This window comes from Podarcis pityusensis (assembly GCF_964106645.2).
Source record: "Podarcis pityusensis genome assembly, chromosome: 6".
Classification (NCBI taxonomy): domain Eukaryota; kingdom Metazoa; phylum Chordata; class Lepidosauria; order Squamata; family Lacertidae; genus Podarcis; species Podarcis pityusensis.
In genome coordinates, this window is record NC_138030.1 from 90,135,620 (window position 1) to 90,148,859 (window position 13,240).

At 44.0% G+C, this 13,240-nt stretch overlaps 1 protein-coding gene and 1 long non-coding RNA gene across 2 annotated transcripts in view; one reads left to right on the forward strand and one right to left on the reverse strand.

The window, feature by feature from the left end:
- The window catches only part of CDC73 (cell division cycle 73), a 112,583-nt gene that overhangs the window by 79,592 nt on the left and 19,751 nt on the right, over window positions 1-13,240 (forward strand). The gene's annotated exons all lie outside the window — the stretch shown is intronic.
- Window positions 550-3,374, reverse strand: LOC308480689. The gene is made up of 2 exons (XR_013988232.1): window positions 941-3,374; window positions 550-805 (listed from the first exon to the last, which is right to left on the reverse strand). It is a non-coding gene; the product is annotated as an uncharacterized lncRNA (long non-coding RNA).

Below are 13,240 nucleotides of genomic sequence, written 5' to 3' on the forward strand. Positions count from 1 at the left end.
GTAAAAACACCAGGCAGGCCCCACAAATAACCCACAGATACATTTTAAATAAAAGGACACATTCTACTCATGTAAAAACACGCTGATGCCCAGACCGTCTGTGAGCCAGATTGAGAAGGCGATTGGGCCGCATCCGGCCCCGGGCCTTAAGTTGCCTACCCCTGGTTTAGGTTCTCTCCACAACAATTCTCTTTTAGGCCATTGAGTGCTAATTTACATATATGTAGGCTAGTTCCCTTTATGGACTTATTTCAAGGTTCAGCATTACTTGCAAAGCTATTCTGGCTACCTTTTTTTGCCTTGCACCACCAAAATGTGGAGATGGTGTTTAAACCTTCACTTTCGGGGCACCCCAAATAATTTTTAAAACGGTGTAACTCCCCACCCAACGCACGACACTTTATGCATCATGTACTTTTTTCTTCAATAAAAGGCACAAATGTTTGGGTGTGGTTCGTACCTCCACCCACCCCAGACCCCTCCAGATTTTGTTGGCATTATCCTCTCCTTGTGGCAGGTTCCTCCTGAATCATCACATGATTTAATGAATTTTGAACTCTAGTCTCATATTTTTATTCTTGTGAATGTCAAGAAATTGCCCCATGGGTGTATGGAAGGGGCGCTTCTCCTCACACAGCGCAACCTTGTGATTTGTACAATCCTTCCCCACCAAACTAACTCCAACAGTCCTTGGTGGTGCTTCATGCTTGTCACAAATACTTCTCTAACATTCTGTAAGGAACTGTGACTTTTATGAAGCTTTCATTCAGCACAGCAGGAGAAAGCAGGCTAACCTGCAGCAGCACTGAACATTTCAAAGAGAGAGAAAATTAAACTCTTATTCAGCAGTATAGTGGTTGATATGCCACACTTGCATGCATTGCTTAATAATATAAGAGGATAGAAGAAATGTTTTTAAAGGGGAGAAAAAAGCACTGACCAGAAACATCAAAGTGGGCTTTGATCTGTGGAGATATTAATTATAGTGACAGCATCATGTATGTGCCAAACTGCATAAAAACCTATAAAGGCAGGATAGTGGTTTCCTTGTATATATTTACACTGGGTTTTTTTATGGGTCATTATGGTTCCTTTTGCTATTGTTCTTCTCTCTATTGTCTAATATTCTCTCTAGATGATTAATACTTAAATCTCCTCAGACCAATTTCTACCTTCCTTTGGTCCTGACTGCTTGCTTTTTCCTGCTGTTTCTAATATTTGCATTGGGTTTGTTTAAAATGTACTTGAATGTCATTCAAATGGCAGTTTTCTGTGTGCCCATTATAAAACTAGAAAGTGCCAGTGACTGAATAAACTTTTGGTCTTCCCTTTGAGTCTTCTGTATTTGCAGCCAGTGAATGAATCGATCCTTTGTTTGTCTCTGGGTGCCATTAGCCCCAGTTATATTATTTCAACAGTGGTGTGAGGGTTGCATTATTTTGCACTTCCAAATTGGTGTGCCTCCTTGTTGCATTATCAACTGTAAAACAACAACAATATCAAACAAACAAAAATGCAACATCACAGAAGGGCAACCAGAGCCTAGGTCCGAAATGAAATTCCTCATATGTCCAATTCAGATTAAGCATTTCCCCCCCCCATCTTTAAAAACCATTAGTAGGAGAACAGGAATTCTCTCTAAGCTTGATTATTCCCTTTATAACCTCCTTAACATGCACTGATAAAATGGTGTGATAGTGTGTGGGGAGATAGAGATTGAGGGCTGGTTAATATGGCAGTTTTAGTACTCTGGTGATGGACAGGAAGAAAAGAGAAGGAATTGGAGAGGGGCAGGTGGAACTGGCTGGAAGTAAATGATTTTAAGATATATATTTTTAAAGTTATGCCCAAATGAGCCAAGGCAGTCATTACACAAGGCCACCTAAGAGTACCCTTCCCTGAGCACATATCACTGACAGGATGTGCAAAACAGAATGGACAAGGCCAGCTAAAGAGAAGAATTCCTTCTAGTGATGAACAAGCTTTATTCTCTGCCAGAAGAGGTCACAAAAAGTCTTAGGTTGCTGTGGGTGGGGCCTCCCATGGCGGCATTGACATCCACTGTAGCTTTCCTGTGACCAGAGTAGAGGTTTTGAAGCCTCTGCTACAATCTGTTGTGTCTCAGTCACGAGTCTGGTATGTCAGTGGCCCAAAGAATTGGCGGAGATGGAAAACACACTGAAACCGTGATGACAATGGAAGATTGTTCTCTCAGCAGCCCTAATTTATCTTTTGATGTGGTTCAGCTGGAGTCACTGGTTGTGGCTGGCAACATGGTGGCATGAAGGAAATTGTGGGTGAAAATCTAGGATGTTGACCCCCGGATGACAAACTAGCTACCCCTGCCTAATTAGACAGTGCTGTTTAGTGCATCCCTTGAGCCAGTTCTCATCAAATAACAGGAGGGAGGAGAAATGTAAATCCCAGCAGCCAGTTCAGATTTTTGCACCTACAGCCAGGGATTGAAGGAGTCGGATGCAAATGGAACCATTCCAGAGGATCCATATGAAGCCCCCACTCTGCATTGTTTTGTGCATCTCCCTCCTCCCATCTTCTCCAATGGTGTGAAACATTTCTCTTCTTTGTGCAAATTGGCACCAGACCATGTTCAATGTTTGGATTCAAAGGACGGTGCCCCATTGACTGGGGTTTGTCAGCTCATTTCATTGCCTCACCAAAATTACCGTATTTTTCCCTCTATAACACGCACCTGACCATAACACGCACATCGTTTTTAGAGGAGGAAAACGGGGGGGGGGGAATTCTGAATGAAACAGTGGATGTATCATTTTTGTGCTTCATGCTGTGGCCACAGACATGTGATCTGATGGTGAATTTGGGGTGACCCAATGCAAAAATCCTGAGAATCCCTGTGGATTCATGCTTTGTAACCACGTTTTTGCACCATTGTGGCCCCAGGCAACAGTGGGTGCGTGATTTTTGGGGGGCAGGCTGTAGCCATGGACATGCTATGTGATCTGATGGTGAATTTGGGGTGACCCAATGCAAAGATCCTGAGGATCCATGCTTTTTAACCACGTTTTTGCACCATTGCAGCCCCAGGCAACAGTGGGTGCGTGATTTTTGGGGGGCAGGCTGTAGCCATGGACATGCTATGTGATCTGATGGTGAATTTGGGGTGACCCAATGCAAAGATCCTGAGGATCCATGTGGATCCATGCTTTGTAACCACATTTTTACACCATTGCAGCCCCAAGCAACAGTGGGTGCGTGATTTTTTGGGGGCAGGCTGTAGCCATGGACATGCTATGTGATCTGATGGTGAATTTGGGGTGACCCAATGCAGAGATCCTGAGGATCCATGTGGATCCATGCTTTGTAACTACATTTTAAGTGGGGAGGGAAGGAAAAACACAGAAAGAAAAAACTTCCGGGTTAGCGCGATCGGCTAATGGCGGATTCCCTCCGAGCTCCGGAGGGAATCGGCTTGACAGGGGCTGGGTCTTGCCGTGCCGGCGACACGGGGACCCTCAAAAACCATGGGCATAGGAGCCCGTGGACATGGTGACTCGGCGGGCATCGTTAGCGCCCTCCCGACTCGCGAAGGAGCCTTTTTAAAGGCTACGGAACGGGTGCCGGGGAGTGGCGTGGTGCTGTGAGTCTTCTGCTTCCCCTGCCGAGCGAAGCCGCATGCCATTTGTCGGAGAGCGCTGACTTCTTCCTATTAAAATTTGGACTTAAAATCAAGAACAACAACCCGTGAGTAATTGGGAAATTGGATTACAAATAATTTGATTATGAATTTGGCACGAGCGGGGGAGGTGAAAAAAAGGGAAGTCCGCCCCCCCCTTATTGTAAACAGTTTGAAGCAAGGAGCTGTCAACTAAGGTTGCGTGAAGAATTGGGGTAATTCGATAAAAGATATAAATTCCACAGATTTAAAGGACTAAGCTAATGTGCCGGAGGACAAAAGTTTAATTATTTGGACTAAGTACCACCTTTCTCAAGCCCGGGAGTAACCCGTGAAAAGAGCCTGCAGAGGATTTATAGAAAACTTTTGACAGCTGTCAAATTAGCTGTCAAAGCCGGAAAAATCAAAGCTTAAATTCTAACCGGCTATACTGCTACAAAATATTGAAAGTAAAGAAAGACTGATACAAATAAACCTGACTTTTGGATCGGAAGGGAAAAGAATACTAAGTAACTAGAATCCCTCTAGAGGGGATTCTTGGATATTACAAGAATGGAACTAGGTCGGGAAATACGAGCTGACTTGCAAGAGCTTATTTTTCTCATGGGAAAGCTGCAAGAGAGGATCGAGCAAGGCCATGTTTTGTCTACAAGTCCTACGAAACCGAAGTCAACAGAAAATATACCTACTGAGTTGGAAAGGGACTTGATGCTCAAAACACAGGCAGCTGGACAAGAAAAGAAACCAAAGATTAAGACATCAGCTGAACAGGAGGAGCAGAAAGAAGGGGTGGCTGAAAAGTTACAGAAGATAAAAGAGAGCCGGAGACCTGCCAAGAAGAATTCCAATTCGACTAAGATGAAAACTGGATTATTTGGGACATATAGACTTAAGAAACAGAGTTGGAGCTCCACCTCTAAACAAGTAGGCCTTGCTGGAAGAAATATGGTTAACATGGAGAAGGTACTTCCCCGACCTGGGGTGTTCAATATGAAAGATTTTCGAAGAAGCCGGCGGAAAGGGACTGAGAGAGATTCGAGAGCCTCGGACGTAAGGTCACCAGGCTAAAAAGATGGACTAATTGGACTTTGGTTTGGGATTGAAACCGGGAAGAGAAGGGTGGGGTTTAGAAGTCCAAAGGGGGCCTGATTTTTATTTTGCAGTGTAAAACTATATGCTCTTTATTATTATAAGAATGGGGAATCTGTGGATGGGAATTAGGGACAATCTTAGGGAAGGTATTTTATTATTTGTTTTTATATCTCTTTTTTTTTTCTCTTTTTATGTATGATTAAGGTATATATTCTAAAAATTGCTAAATAATCTAAATTAATGGATAATAATGAATTAAGGTTTAAAATTATTATAAAGAATCATATTAATAATTTATGGTTAAGTAAATTAATAAATTATGATTAGGACATTAAGGATAAAAACTTGCTTGAATAAACAATCGGAGTTGGAATACAATAAGGGGAGGCGTGGGGAAGTCATGAAAAGAAGTTATTGAAAATGAGACTTAAAAGGTGGAATTTTTTATGTTGTGTTTTGTGTTATTTTTTTGTGTGTTTTTGTTTTGTTTTTTGTAACCTTTTGAAACTTTAATAAAGATTATTTATAAAAAAAAAGGAAAAACACAGAAAGGACAAGGAGCATGAGAGGGGTGTGCAGAGAAGCAGCTGGCTAAGAATGCAGGAGAGGGATTTAACGGGAGGGAGGAAAGAAAGGCAAAAGTTCCCCCCCACCCACCCAAGCCAGCCCTCTCTCTCCCTCTCTCTCTCCCTCTCTCCTACCTGCATGTTTTCTGGCTGCCTGCGAGGAGCAGGGAGAGGAATTAGAAGGAAGGACGCTCTGCTTTCCCCTCTGCTTGCCTGGAGGGGAGGGGATTTGCCTGCTCTTTGTTCCGTTTGAGCAAACACAGCAACGAAACACAAGCGGGTGGGCAGTAAGACCCTGAGGCAGAATGCAGGAAAGCAGCAACTTCCTCTTTTCAGGTTTCCCTTCTCCGACATGCGATTTGATTTTTGCCTGATTTTTGTTCCTGCGCTCGCCCTAGTCGGCTCCAGGGACCACACATTCGCTCAATAACACGCACAGACATTTCCCCTTCCTTTTTAGGAGAAAAAATCTGCGTGTTATAGAGAGAAAAATACGGTAAATAAGCCTGTGAAGCATCAGACAGTTTTAGGAGTCCTTCAACATATATGGAGATCCAAGAGAGAACTGTCCCACAGAGGGTACTAAGAGGTGCATTGCATTATTTTCTGAGTGCCCCACAGTAATGGGAGCATGAAGGCCATTCTAGATTTGAAATGGCTCAACACATCCCTTCTAGAGCAGCACTTCAAAATGGAGACTCTCATATTCATTGTAGGAGCAATATCAGACCAGGACTTCTTGGATCCTAATGGATCTGTCGAAAGCTTGCTTTCACATTCCCATCAGGTCCAGCTTGCTTACCACACACTCCTGCTTCCAGTATAAAGTCATCCTGTTTAGGTTGACTTCAGAGTCTCCACAGAGGTCAACCTAGCAGTCCCAGTCACAACAACATTTGTTCGGATGGGCTGGCCACCTGTCTGTTATGGGAGCCTTGGTGCATACCTTTGCTGAACATTATCTTACTATATAATAGAAGCACCATCACTCTTTTAATTGGCTGTTTTCCAAGGTACTAAAGGCATGAATGGGCTTAGGCTGTTGTGATAGAACAGTGTGATTGGGCATGATTTCTTTCACATGTTCTTACATATTTGTATTCTTCCAGATAGAGGCAGTCAATAATATTCAAAGCAGGTAGGTGAAAGGATTAAATGATTTTAACCTAAAGTTCCCACTCTTAAAAATCCAGTCTCCCAATTTACCCACTTCCCATCTAGCAACTCTTCACAATTAAGGGCTGCAGTCCTAGTTTAATTTTCTCAGGAGTAAGCTCTGTGGAACCCCATAGAAAGTTACTTCTGAGTGCCCATGTTTAGGATTGCACTTTAAAATGCCACATGAGAGGTGGCCCACCTGCCACCCTCCCCATGTATGTATGTATATATGTATGTAAATATTATATGCTCAGCAGGGGTTCAGGGCAGGCAGCAACCATAAAGAGAGGACCCAGGATGTGCAGTCATATTTTTCCTGCCTTATCCACAGGGTTGGGGGGTAGTGTACTGGGGATGGGGGAGCCCAGTCAAAGCATGAGTATTTTGACCACCACTGAGGCCACCATTCTCCCCACCCCCTCTGTCCAAACCAATGATTTTTGTTTTAAAGCATGAAAATACTTACCCTGTCAGCTGTGGTTCAGACTACATACTACATTCTCCAATTGTATCTCTCTCTCTCTTTCTCAGATGGGGATAGTTCTCAAAATAAAGTAATATGCAAAAACACTGCAGATAGCTCGGACTGCAACCAGTTGGGTGCCTGTCTTGTTCTGGGACCTTTCAGCCCGGGGGGGGGGGGGACACTACTCATGCTCACAGCCTTGTGCATTATGATTGGCCACAAGTCATCCATACCCTCCTCCTCTATAAACATTTTATGGTCTTGGTTTTGTAAAGGGAGGGTGAGGCAAAACGGCTAGTTCTGAGAAGCAAGACACCCTAGTAAACATGTGCTGATATATCACATATTGTGCTTACCTGCTTGCTTTTATTCCCTGAGAACAGAGGATACAGCCTCGACCCCAGTACTAATTTGCTATCAGATATGTGTTTAAAAGAGTGGATTGACTGATTTGAGAAGACTGATAGAAACTAGATGGAGAGCAATGCTTCTGTGTAACTGAAATTAGAAGCATGGAAACAATGTGAAAGACAGAGGGGGCACAGAATTCTTTGAGGGCCCCAAGTGACATATCTCCGCTGCAGGGACCTAAAAGTGTCCCACACTGAGTGAGATTTAAAGTGTCCCTTCCTTTAAATCTCACTCAGACATTTACTACAGACGCACACTGAACATCCCTCCCATTCATATCTTTCCTTTCTTTCTTTCTTTCTTTCTTTCTTTCTTTCTTTACCTCCTCTGCACCTCTGCAAATATCCCAGCCACTTACATGCCCTTTAACCCCATAAACGTCCACCTCAGCCTCCTCCAACTCCCTGTCCTCTCTATAGCTTTCTCCTCCCGCTATCACTGAAGGCTGAATACTCTCTCATGCACGCCTCCCTCCCTCTTATTCCTCCAAATACCTCATTCTCTCCCAGCCTGTTCTACTTGCCCCTCCCCAATCCCTTTGCCTTCTCTCTGGCCTATTATCAGAGAACTAAAACTGTGTATTAACCTGTCCTTCTGTGCTTTCCTCCCTATCCGTCCCCCAGTCACACTGTTTTCGCAGATCAACCTCACACCTCACCTGCCTTTAGAACCTTGGAAAAAACAGCCAAGGAAAACAGAGTGATGACACTCCTCTGGCAAGCTCCAAAATTAGAAATCCCTACATGCCTTTTACTGCTTTGTCCCACAAGTCTTTGAACGAAACAAAAACAAAAAATCATGCTCTTGTAGGATGTTTACTGCCCTTCTGGGATTTGAATCTTGTCTGGCTTTTCAAAGCCCACAAGCCTCTCCTTGCACATGCATTCAAACAAGAAATAAACAGACCCTTAGGCAAAGTAATAAGTATTGCATGAAATACTACCGTACTTACCAGCATGCACAAAGAATAAAGGTTCCGTTCTACCTAAAACCTTAGCAGCAGAGACTGGGAGGGTTGACAGAGACACAGACCTGTCCAGTTTTTACCTCAGAAGAATTCTAATGCAGTTTCTTAATGTCCGCCATGCTTTGTCATGGTGTTGTTATCTATCGAGTTTATTTATTTGATAAAATTTGTGTGGCTCTTGATTGGAAAAGAAAGAGAAAACAGCTGAACCGGCCAAACCTTTGCTGCTCAGCTAGGTACCCATCAACAACATCTTACATAGTGAGCTCTGTTGCCATGGAGACAAATGGCGGGACCTTTTCGTACCCCTGCTTGGCTAGATGCCACATCATCCTAGGATGGAGAGCAATAGGCCAATGGGGGGGGGGGGTGAGTTGGTACTGGAAACTAGACTCAGAAGGTAAAGTAATGGTTTGGGGATCTTGAAAACTTAATGGGGAGACAAGATCTGCTGGAATGTTAACACTGTGAACCCTTCCATCAGACTGTTTATATGTATAAATAAAACTGAATCCTAAAGACAGCACGGTCTCCACTGACCTACATTCCCAGGAAACGGAACCCTGGGGTAAGCGCTGGAACCCCTGGGGTTTCTTGTCGCTTGGGTGCACGCAACAAAGGACAGAAGTAATTCTCCTCTCCAACTCTCCTCTGCCTTGCCTTGAAGTTCTGCATTTAATCCCCATCCCTCTGCCTTCATGACAGTGGCTCTCTTCCTTGCTGCTGGCATAAGCTTCTGTCTAGCTTAGAAGCGCTCAGTTGTCACCTCATTCAGCTCATGTGGTCCTGGCCGAGAGAACAGCCTCAGGCTCCGTTCTCTCTGTCCTTCCTTTCACCCTCCATTCCCATAGCTCTGCTGGTGCCAGGAAAGGACGAGGAAGATCGAGCTAGACTGCTGTGAGCAATGCCAAGAACTGACACTGAATGTCTAATGGCAGCAGGAAACGGCGTGGATGCAGTTTTTGTGGCTTGTTCTGCATCTGAACCTGTACACACGAAATGAGACAGTGTTGTCCAAATGCCTTTATTGGTGTTTCATGAATGGCACTATGTAGGCTTTAAAAACAAAACACTTCCACTAAGTTGAGTTGATTGCATGCATTTAAGACAAAGAAAAGGGAGGATTCAAAATGTGTTTGTTCATCCAATATCTAAATATGAAAAGGATCTGGGAACAGCTTATTGATATCTGTGACTGTACTGGGTGATCAGCCATGGGCTTTAGAAACCTTCTTGGCTGCATCTGCTTGATGGCATGTGGAATAATGCACTTGGCAAACCAAGCAGAATCTTAATCTGTTTCCTTCATTATTTGTTTTAAAGAAAATTGCTAGTCTTTGTGGCTTCAGAGAAAACCCTGGAAGTTTGTGATCACTTTTTGCTGGAAACACAGAAGACAGTAAAAATCTGAGTGGGGATCCTAGTGGCTAGCACACAGTGACAATTTAGAGCCCCTTTCCAAAGATCCCAGTCAATATTTTCCTCTCCGTGTTCTGTTCTCCTACACCTTGTAATTCAGGGCCGATGAACATAAATGAGGGCTGTGGTGGCATCAATTTGTTTCTGCCAGTCACATGCAGCTGTTCCCATGTGCAGGCCAGCATGACATCTGAGTTGGTAGCAGCACATTGTCATCATTCCTGTGTGTAGCTGCAGCTGCAGGGAGGCTTAAAGTTGGAAAATGCAATGGAAAACAAGCAAGGGGTATGCAACTGATGGTTGATCACTGGAAATATGGAAAGTTGTTTGAGTAGAAAAATGAATGTAGTACAACAAGAGGAGTAATTATGCAGGACATGCCTTTCTTGTCTTAAGTGTGGGGTTTTCTGAACAGCATTGTCAAAGTACTCATTCATATTTTTGGAAGGGCCGCTTCCCCATGGCAGTTGTGTGTGGCAATTGTAATTATTGGCTATGACCTCATTTGCATGCACACTTTCCCCATGGTGTCATCATGTCATATCCCTCCCCTCTCAACTCACACCCTTCCTCCCCCACACCCCAACATAGTAGCACTTGGTTTTTTTTTTAGCAAACTTGAATGCTGTGTAGAGGGAGAAAGCCAAGTGAAATGAAAGGAGAAGGAAGTTGTGTTGTTCTTTTGTATTTCACTGCTCAGCTCTCCAGAAAAGCAGGCAAGCTGCTATTCAGAGCAATTGGTGGAGGGGGGGCAGTAAATTTGGGAAAGGCGGGGGACCCTTGGGGAATGTTCTCTTACTTGTTTCTTTATATTGGAAAAATGCCAAGACAGCAGCTAGGATGTGGAGGGTTGTTGGAGAGATGGAATTAGAAAGTGCAACTTGAAGGGACTCCGTAAAGCGGAATGAGAAGGGAAACCCAGAATCCTGAACCCGCTCCTCATCAAGAGGGGGAAGAAGTAAAGCAAACTGAATGACAACAGTGAGCAATTAAACTGCAACCCGGTGGGAATGCTGGTGCTTTGTGCATTAGCTTTCTTGAATGGGAAAGAGCACGCGCACACACACCTCATTCAATCTACAAGGCTGGTTCTGCTGGGGGCAGGCAGATGACATGCTGCTACTGGCCAGCCCAGAACATGCAGATTCTGCTAGCAGCAACAGGCAAACCATTTCTGTTGCAGCTGCCATGTCTAGGCATCTCACTGTGCAAGGTGGTAAGTAGCACCGTGTCCCCACCACTGCCACAGCCACAGTGAAACAGTCTCCTTGCTGGCTTTGCCACCACCATGATGCTCTGTCCTCTCCCTTTCTCCTTCCAGTCGATTGGAAGAATGGAGAGGGAGAAGCAGTACAAGGAAAGCAAATAGCTCAAGGAACTCATAAAGCAGCTTGGTGCTCTTTCACCCTCCATTCTTTTTTTCATAGAGTGGTAGCTTACTCCACCCAGGAATCGAGAGAGCTGTTTCATCCAAGTGCCCAAAAGCCTTCTCAAAGAAACAATAGCCAGCGGCCAGCAGCAGCTGTAGTCGTGGTTGTGTGTGGAAGCAGGGGGGGAGAAAGGTGTGCCCTTCATTTGCTACCTAAAGCAATTTGCTTTCTTTCTTTCCCCTCTTGATGAGGAGCAATGCTCAGTTTGCCTCATTATAGATTCCGCTCTCTTGAGAAGTAATAAAACAATCTAAACCTGCAAACAGAAAGTGTTTGCTTAAAGGCAAGGAGCTCTTTAAAAACCTCGGCAGTGGTTTGCTTGTGTACACTAAGCAAGCTAGTGCTGCAGTTGTGTGTTACAGAAATATTGCCACCCATCTAGTGGGGAAATAACCAAGGTGAAAACAAACAGCCTGGAATACAAGCAGCTTGATGAGGACAAAGTCTGGACACGCCATGACTTGTTAGCTGCCTTGAGTTCCTCTAAAAGTAGGCGAGATGCACATCTTTAAAAAATAAAGCCAATAAACATTTCTATTCCTCCTCCTATTGCAGTCACCTGTAACCCCCCTGCCACCACCCAGAAAATCTAAGATTTCAATCCCCAGCATCTCCAGGTAGAGCTAGGCAAGGCTGCTGTCTGAAACCCTGGACAGCAGTTGCCAGTCACTGTAGACAAAGTTTGACTTTGTATATGACGGCTTCCTTTCTGGGCAGTATGAGTGTAGCTCTCCCAGGTGATCTGATTTCATATAAGTTATAATTGCAATATATAGCTGGTAGCAGTTTTGCACCTTGAGTACACTTCAGGCACCACATTGTCCAAGAACAGTAGAATTGTCTTTCTTTTCCTCTGCTCTCCTATTCTATCTTGATGGTTTGGTGGTTTGTGGTGTATATGTCAGACCAGCTATAAGGACAGTACATTTTTCAGGTTGCATGCAGCTAAGTTATGCTGAGAGTATAGCAACTAGAACTATGTTAGTCATGTCCATTACCTTCAGTGGGTCTGCTCTGAGCATGGCTAGCTAGCATTGCATGCAACCCTGTATTTTGTATGCTGCTGGGGCAAAAGGCTTTGGTTTCCTGAATTGCTCTGTGTACATGTAGCTGTTCTACATGTAACTTCTAGTATTACATCTTCTTTTTAATATTCACTAAGTCTTTCCCTTCCAAAGACAGACTTTTGTATCTTTCTTTCAGCTAGGGCACTTAACAGATCCCATCAAAACATTTAAGGGTGTTAGGTAAGGATGCCTTTTGGCCGCTTTATTATTTAATTTCTATTTAAATAACCTGGTAACCACTCTCCATAACCTCGACTTCCACCCTCCGAAGTTAGCAAACCGATACATCACGGCTCTGCTTTACGCAGACGACGCAGTAAAACTATCCAGAACCCCCGTAGGGCTTAGAAGAGCACTAAGAAAAATAGCTGCCTATTGTGAGACAGAATGCCTCAAAATAAATTATTAGAAGACCAAAATTCTTGCTTTTGGTAAAAAACCAAAGCTCAGAAACTGGAAACAACAAGCCCAAAATTTAGAACAAGTCTCGAACTATAAATATTTAGAAATGGCGGTTCAGGCATCAGGATCCAACAAAATTCATACTAACTCAAATGGGTGTGCCAGAGAAAGATCTGCAAATGTTATCCTTAAATTTTTTAGAACTCAAGGGGGTTTTTATGTCCCCGTGGCACTAAAATTATATAAAGCAAAAAGGTTGGCACAGCTCCTTTACGGATCCTTTCTGGGCCCGCCTCCTTGTTCATTCCCCTTGAAAGAGTGCAATCCAAACTCCTCAGAGGCCTTCTACAAGTTCCTAGATGCGTTTCAAATGCATGGGTCAGACTAGAAACAGGGATGATGAAAGTCGAAGCTCATGTTAGTCTAACATCAATATATAAGTGGCTAACTCTGAAACTGCTCCCCCGAGGAATAGCCCCCATTGATTCTGAGTGACCAGTTTCAGTCTGGCTGGCAGACAGCAGTCTTAAACACACTTCAGAAACTGGGCCTTGCTCCCCAAAGCCTCATAACTATGAGCCTGGGCCAATCTAGATCCGTGGTTAGGCAA